The sequence below is a fragment of the Paramisgurnus dabryanus genome, chromosome 9, assembly GCF_030506205.2.
Source record: "Paramisgurnus dabryanus chromosome 9, PD_genome_1.1, whole genome shotgun sequence".
Lineage (NCBI taxonomy): Eukaryota > Metazoa > Chordata > Actinopteri > Cypriniformes > Cobitidae > Paramisgurnus > Paramisgurnus dabryanus.
The window spans coordinates 5,414,590-5,419,589 of NC_133345.1; the positions used below are offsets into that span (position 1 = coordinate 5,414,590).

The 5,000-nt window shown below is 48.1% G+C and overlaps 15 non-coding genes and 6 pseudogenes across 15 annotated transcripts in view; all 21 read left to right on the forward strand.

Moving 5' to 3' along the window:
* LOC135755252 (5S ribosomal RNA) overlaps positions 1-71 on the forward strand; it is a 119-nt gene extending 48 nt beyond the window's left edge. Inside the window, exon 1 of the ribosomal RNA XR_010535166.2 lies at positions 1-71. This exon is cut by the window's left edge and continues 48 nt beyond it. This is a non-coding gene — a ribosomal RNA (5S ribosomal RNA).
* A 126-nt stretch (positions 72-197) lies between these two features.
* Positions 198-316, forward strand: LOC135756221 (5S ribosomal RNA; annotated as a pseudogene).
* A 120-nt stretch (positions 317-436) lies between these two features.
* LOC135754783 (5S ribosomal RNA) lies at positions 437-555 on the forward strand (annotated as a pseudogene).
* A 125-nt stretch (positions 556-680) lies between these two features.
* Positions 681-799, forward strand: LOC135754690 (5S ribosomal RNA). The gene has a single exon (XR_010534627.2). It is a non-coding gene; the product is annotated as a 5S ribosomal RNA (ribosomal RNA).
* Positions 800-924: 125 nt separating this feature from the next.
* LOC135756352 (5S ribosomal RNA) lies at positions 925-1,043 on the forward strand. The gene has a single exon (XR_012337654.1). It is a non-coding gene; the product is annotated as a 5S ribosomal RNA (ribosomal RNA).
* A 126-nt stretch (positions 1,044-1,169) lies between these two features.
* Positions 1,170-1,288, forward strand: LOC135754897 (5S ribosomal RNA). Its single transcript, XR_010534825.2, has one exon. It is a non-coding gene; the product is annotated as a 5S ribosomal RNA (ribosomal RNA).
* A 125-nt stretch (positions 1,289-1,413) lies between these two features.
* On the forward strand, positions 1,414-1,532 carry LOC135754784 (5S ribosomal RNA). Its single transcript, XR_010534715.2, has one exon. It is a non-coding gene; the product is annotated as a 5S ribosomal RNA (ribosomal RNA).
* Positions 1,533-1,658: 126 nt separating this feature from the next.
* Positions 1,659-1,777, forward strand: LOC135754691 (5S ribosomal RNA). Its single transcript, XR_010534628.2, has one exon. It is a non-coding gene; the product is annotated as a 5S ribosomal RNA (ribosomal RNA).
* A 125-nt stretch (positions 1,778-1,902) lies between these two features.
* Positions 1,903-2,021, forward strand: LOC135754174 (5S ribosomal RNA). The gene has a single exon (XR_010534125.2). It is a non-coding gene; the product is annotated as a 5S ribosomal RNA (ribosomal RNA).
* A 126-nt stretch (positions 2,022-2,147) lies between these two features.
* Positions 2,148-2,266, forward strand: LOC135725831 (5S ribosomal RNA; annotated as a pseudogene).
* A 125-nt stretch (positions 2,267-2,391) lies between these two features.
* On the forward strand, positions 2,392-2,510 carry LOC135755253 (5S ribosomal RNA). The gene has a single exon (XR_010535167.2). It is a non-coding gene; the product is annotated as a 5S ribosomal RNA (ribosomal RNA).
* Positions 2,511-2,636: 126 nt separating this feature from the next.
* Positions 2,637-2,755, forward strand: LOC135754898 (5S ribosomal RNA). The gene has a single exon (XR_010534826.2). It is a non-coding gene; the product is annotated as a 5S ribosomal RNA (ribosomal RNA).
* Positions 2,756-2,875: 120 nt separating this feature from the next.
* LOC135754785 (5S ribosomal RNA) lies at positions 2,876-2,994 on the forward strand (annotated as a pseudogene).
* A 125-nt stretch (positions 2,995-3,119) lies between these two features.
* On the forward strand, positions 3,120-3,238 carry LOC135754692 (5S ribosomal RNA). The gene has a single exon (XR_010534629.2). It is a non-coding gene; the product is annotated as a 5S ribosomal RNA (ribosomal RNA).
* Positions 3,239-3,364: 126 nt separating this feature from the next.
* On the forward strand, positions 3,365-3,483 carry LOC135754176 (5S ribosomal RNA; annotated as a pseudogene).
* Positions 3,484-3,608: 125 nt separating this feature from the next.
* On the forward strand, positions 3,609-3,727 carry LOC135756181 (5S ribosomal RNA). Its single transcript, XR_012337655.1, has one exon. It is a non-coding gene; the product is annotated as a 5S ribosomal RNA (ribosomal RNA).
* Positions 3,728-3,852: 125 nt separating this feature from the next.
* Positions 3,853-3,971, forward strand: LOC135754177 (5S ribosomal RNA). The gene has a single exon (XR_010534128.1). It is a non-coding gene; the product is annotated as a 5S ribosomal RNA (ribosomal RNA).
* A 126-nt stretch (positions 3,972-4,097) lies between these two features.
* LOC135754900 (5S ribosomal RNA) lies at positions 4,098-4,216 on the forward strand. Its single transcript, XR_010534828.2, has one exon. It is a non-coding gene; the product is annotated as a 5S ribosomal RNA (ribosomal RNA).
* Positions 4,217-4,341: 125 nt separating this feature from the next.
* On the forward strand, positions 4,342-4,460 carry LOC135755778 (5S ribosomal RNA; annotated as a pseudogene).
* Positions 4,461-4,585: 125 nt separating this feature from the next.
* On the forward strand, positions 4,586-4,704 carry LOC135754693 (5S ribosomal RNA). Its single transcript, XR_010534630.2, has one exon. It is a non-coding gene; the product is annotated as a 5S ribosomal RNA (ribosomal RNA).
* Positions 4,705-4,829: 125 nt separating this feature from the next.
* On the forward strand, positions 4,830-4,948 carry LOC135754178 (5S ribosomal RNA). Its single transcript, XR_010534129.1, has one exon. It is a non-coding gene; the product is annotated as a 5S ribosomal RNA (ribosomal RNA).
* Positions 4,949-5,000: the final 52 nt, after the last annotated feature.

Below are 5,000 nucleotides of genomic sequence, written 5' to 3' on the forward strand. Positions count from 1 at the left end.
AAGCCAAGCAGGGTCGGGCCTGGTTAGTACTTGGATGGGAGACCGCCTGGGAATACCAGGTGCTGTAAGCATTTAATTAATTAAATATTTTTTTAATGTCATTTTTTCCCATAAATGCGTCCTTTCTGTAACCATTTACCGATGTCATTGCGTTGCCACATTAGCCTTGAAGTGTCTCTCGAATCGAGTCAGCACTCGTTTACGGCCACACCACCCTGAGCACGCCCGCTCTCGTCTGATCTCGGAAGCCAAGCAGGGTCGGGGCTGGTTAGTACTTGGATGGGAGACCGCCTGGGAATACCTGGTGCTGTAAGAATTTAATTAATTAATTTTTTATGTCATTTTTCCCATGAATGCGTCCTTTCTGTAAGCGTTCTCCCATGGCATGCCGTTGCCACATTAGTTTTGAAGTGTCTCTCGAATCAAGTCCGCACTCGCTTACGGCCACACCACCCTGAGCACGCCCGCTCTCGTCTGATCTCGGAAGCCAAGCAGGGTCGGTTCTGGTTAGTACTTGGATGGGAGATTGCCTGGGAATACCAGGTGCTGTAAGCATTTAATTAATTAAATATTTATTTATGTCATTTTTTCCCATGAATGCGTTCTTTCTGTAAGCGTTCACTGATGTCATGGCGTTGCCACATAAGTCTTGAAGTGTCTGTCGATTCGAGTCGGCACTCGCTTACGGCCACACCACCCTGAGCACGCCCGCTCTCGTCTGATCTCGGAAGCCAAGCAGGGTCGGGCCTGGTTAGTACTTGGATGGGAGACCGCCTGGGAATACCAGGTGCTGTAAGCATTTAATTAATTAAATATTTATTTATGTCATATTTTCCCATGAATGCGTCCTTTCTGTAAGCGTTCTCCCATGGCATGGCGTTGCCACATTAGTTTTGAAGTGTCTCTCGAATCAAGTCTGCACTCGCTTACGGCCACACCACCCTGAGCACGCCCGCTCTCGTCTGATCTCGGAAGCCAAGCAGGGTCGGGCCTGGTTAGTACTTGGATGGGAGACCGCCTGGGAATACCAGGTGCTGTAAGCATTTAATTAATTAATAATTTTTTTTATGTCATTTTTTCCCATGAATGCGTCCTTTCTGTAACCATTTACCGATGTCATTGCGTTGCCACATTAGCCTTGAAGTGTCTCTCGAATCGAGTCAGCACTCGCTTACGGCCACACCACCCTGAGCACGCCCGCTCTCGTCTGATCTCGGAAGCCAAGCAGGGTCGGGCCTGGTTAGTACTTGGATGGGAGACCGCCTGGGAATACCAGGTGCTGTAAGCATTTAATTAATTAAATATTTATTTATGTCATATTTTCCCATGAATGCGTCCTTTCTGTAAGCGTTCTCCCATGGCATGGCGTTGCCACATTAGTTTTGAAGTGTCTCTCGAATCAAGTCTGCACTCGCTTACGGCCACACCACCCTGAGCACGCCCGCTCTCGTCTGATCTCGGAAGCCAAGCAGGGTCGGGCCTGGTTAGTACTTGGATGGGAGACCGCCTGGGAATACCAGGTGCTGTAAGCATTTAATTAATTAATAATTTTTTTTATGTCATTTTTTCCCATGAATGCGTCCTTTCTGTAACCATTTACCGATGTCATTGCGTTGCCACATTAGCCTTGAAGTGTCTCTCGAATCGAGTCAGCACTCGCTTACGGCCACACCACCCTGAGCACGCCCGCTCTTGTCTGATCTCGGAAGCCAAGCAGGGTCGGGCCTGGTTAGTACTTGGATGGGAGACCGCCTGGGAATACCAGGTGCTGTAAGCATTTAATTAATTAATTATTTTTTTATGTCATTTTTTCCCATGAATGCGACCTTTCTGTAAGCGTTCAATGATGTCATGGCGTTGCCACATAAGTCTTGAAGTGTCTATCGAAGCGAGTCAGCACTCGCTTACGGCCACACCACCCTGAGCACGCCCGCTCTCGTCTGATCTCGGAAGCCAAGCAAGGTCGGGCCTGGTTAGTACTTGGATGGGAGACCGCCTGGGAATACCAGGTGCTGTAAGCATTTAATTAATTAATTATTTTTTTTATGTCATTTTTTCCCATGAATGCGTCCTTTCTGTAACCATTTACCGATGTCATTGCGTTGCCACATTAGCCTTGAAGTGTCTCTCGAATCGAGTCAGCACTCGCTTACGGCCACACCACCCTGAGCACGTCCGTTCTCGTCTGATCTCGTAAGCCAAGCAGGGTCGGGCCTGGTTAGTACTTGGATGGGAGACCGCATGGGAATACCAGGTGCTGTAAGCATTTAATTAATTAAATATTTATTTATGTCATATTTTCCCATGAATGCGTCCTTTCTGTAACCATTTACCGATGTCATTGCGTTGCCACATTAGCCTTGAAGTGTCTCTCGAATCGAGTCAGCACTCGCTTACGGCCACACCACCCTGAGCACGCCCGCTCTCGTCTGATCTCGGAAGCCAAGCAGGGTCGGGCCTGGTTAGTACTTGGATGGGAGACCGCCTGGGAATACCAGGTGCTGTAAGCATTTAATTAATCAATTATTTTTTTTATGTCATTTTTTCCCATGAATGCGTCCTTTCTGTAACCATTTACCGATGTCATTGCGTTGCCACATTAACCTTGAAGTGTCTCTCGAATCGAGTCAGCACTCGTTTACGGCCACACCACCCTGAGCACGCCCGCTCTCGTCTGATCTCGGAAGCCAAGCAGGGTCGGGCCTGGTTAGTACTTGGATGGGAGACCGCCTGGGAATACCTGGTGCTGTAAGAATTAAATTAATTAATTATTTATGTCATTTTTCCCATGAATGCGTCCTTTCTGTAAGCGTTCTCCCATGGCATGGCGTTGCCACATTAGTTTTGAAGTGTCTCTCGAATCAAGTCAGCACTCGCTTACGGCCACGCCACCCTGAGCACGCCCGCTCTCGTCTGATCTCGTAAGCCAAGCAGGGTCGGGCCTGGTTAGTACTTGGATGGGAGACCGCCTGGGAATACCAGGTGCTCTAAGCATTTAATTAATTAATTATTTTTTTATGTCATTTTTTCCCATGAATGCGTCCTTTCTGTAAGCGTTCTCCCATGGCATGGCGTTGCCACATTAGTTTTGAAGTGTCTCTCGAATCAAGTCTGCACTCGCTTACGGCCACACCACCCTGAGCACGCCCGCTCTCGTCTGATCTCGGAAGCCAAGCAGGGTCGGGCCTGGTTAGTACTTGGATGGGAGACCGCCTGGGAATGCCAGGTGCTGTAAGCATTTAATTAATTAATAATTTTTTTTATGTCATTTTTTCCCATGAATGCGTCCTTTCTGTAACCATTTACCGATGTCATTGCGTTGCCACATTAGCCTTGAAGTGTCTCTCGAATCGAGTCAGCACTCGCTTACGGCCACACCACCCTGAGCACGCCCGCTCTCGTCTGATCTCGGAAGCCAAGCAGGGTCGGGCCTGGTTAGTACTTGGATGGGAGATTGCCTGGGAATACCAGGTGCTGTAAGCATTTAATTAATTAAATATTTATTTATGTCATTTTTTCCCATGAATGCGTTCTTTCTGTAAGCGTTCACTGATGTCATGGCGTTGCCACATAAGTCTTGAAGTGTCTGTCGATTCGAGTCGGCACTCGCTTACGGCCACACCACCCTGAGCACGCCCGCTCTCGTCTGATCTCGGAAGCCAAGCAGGGTCGGGCCTGGTTAGTACTTGGATGGGAGACCGCCTGGGAATACCAGGTGCTGTAAGCATTTAATTAATTAAATATTTATTTATGTCATATTTTCCCATGAATGCGTCCTTTCTGTAAGCGTTCTCCCATGGCATGGCGTTGCCACATTAGTTTTGAAGTGTCTCTCGAATCAAGTCTGCACTCGCTTACGGCCACACCACCCTGAGCACGCCCGCTCTCGTCTGATCTCGGAAGCCAAGCAGGGTCGGGCCTGGTTAGTACTTGGATGGGAGACCGCCTGGGAATACCAGGTGCTGTAAGCATTTAATTAATTAATAATTTTTTTTATGTCATTTTTTCCCATGAATGCGTCCTTTCTGTAACCATTTACCGATGTCATTGCGTTGCCACATTAGCCTTGAAGTGTCTCTCGAATCGAGTCAGCACTCGCTTACGGCCACACCACCCTGAGCACGCCCGCTCTCGTCTGATCTCGGAAGCCAAGCAGGGTCGGGCCTGGTTAGTACTTGGATGGGAGACCGCCTGGGAATACCAGGTGCTGTAAGCATTTAATTAATTAATTATTTTTTTATGTCATTTTTTCCCATGAATGCGTCCTTTCTGTAACCATTTACCGATGTCATTGCGTTGCCACATTAGCCTTGAAGTGTCTCTCGAATCGAGTCAGCACTCGCTTACGGCCACACCACCCTGAGCACGCCCGCTCTCGTCTGATCTCGGAAGCCAAGCAGGGTCGGGCCTGGTTAGTACTTGGATGGGAGATTGCCTGGGAATACCAGGTGCTGTAAGCATTTAATTAATTAAATATTTATTTATGTCATTTTTTCCCATGAATGCGTTCTTTCTGTAAGCGTTCACTGATGTCATGGCGTTGCCACATAAGTCTTGAAGTGTCTGTCGATTCGAGTCGGCACTCGCTTACGGCCACACCACCCTGAGCACGCCCGCTCTCGTCTGATCTCGGAAGCCAAGCAGGGTCGGGCCTGGTTAGTACTTGGATGGGAGACCGCCTGGGAATACCAGGTGCTGTAAGCATTTAATTAATTAAATATTTATTTATGTCATATTTTCCCATGAATGCGTCCTTTCTGTAAGCGTTCTCCCATGGCATGGCGTTGCCACATTAGTTTTGAAGTGTCTCTCGAATCAAGTCTGCACTCGCTTACGGCCACACCACCCTGAGCACGCCCGCTCTCGTCTGATCTCGGAAGCCAAGCAGGGTCGGGCCTGGTTAGTACTTGGATGGGAGACCGCCTGGGAATACCAGGTGCTGTAAGCATTTAATTAATTAATAATTTTTTTTATGTCATTTTTTCCCATGAATGCGTCCT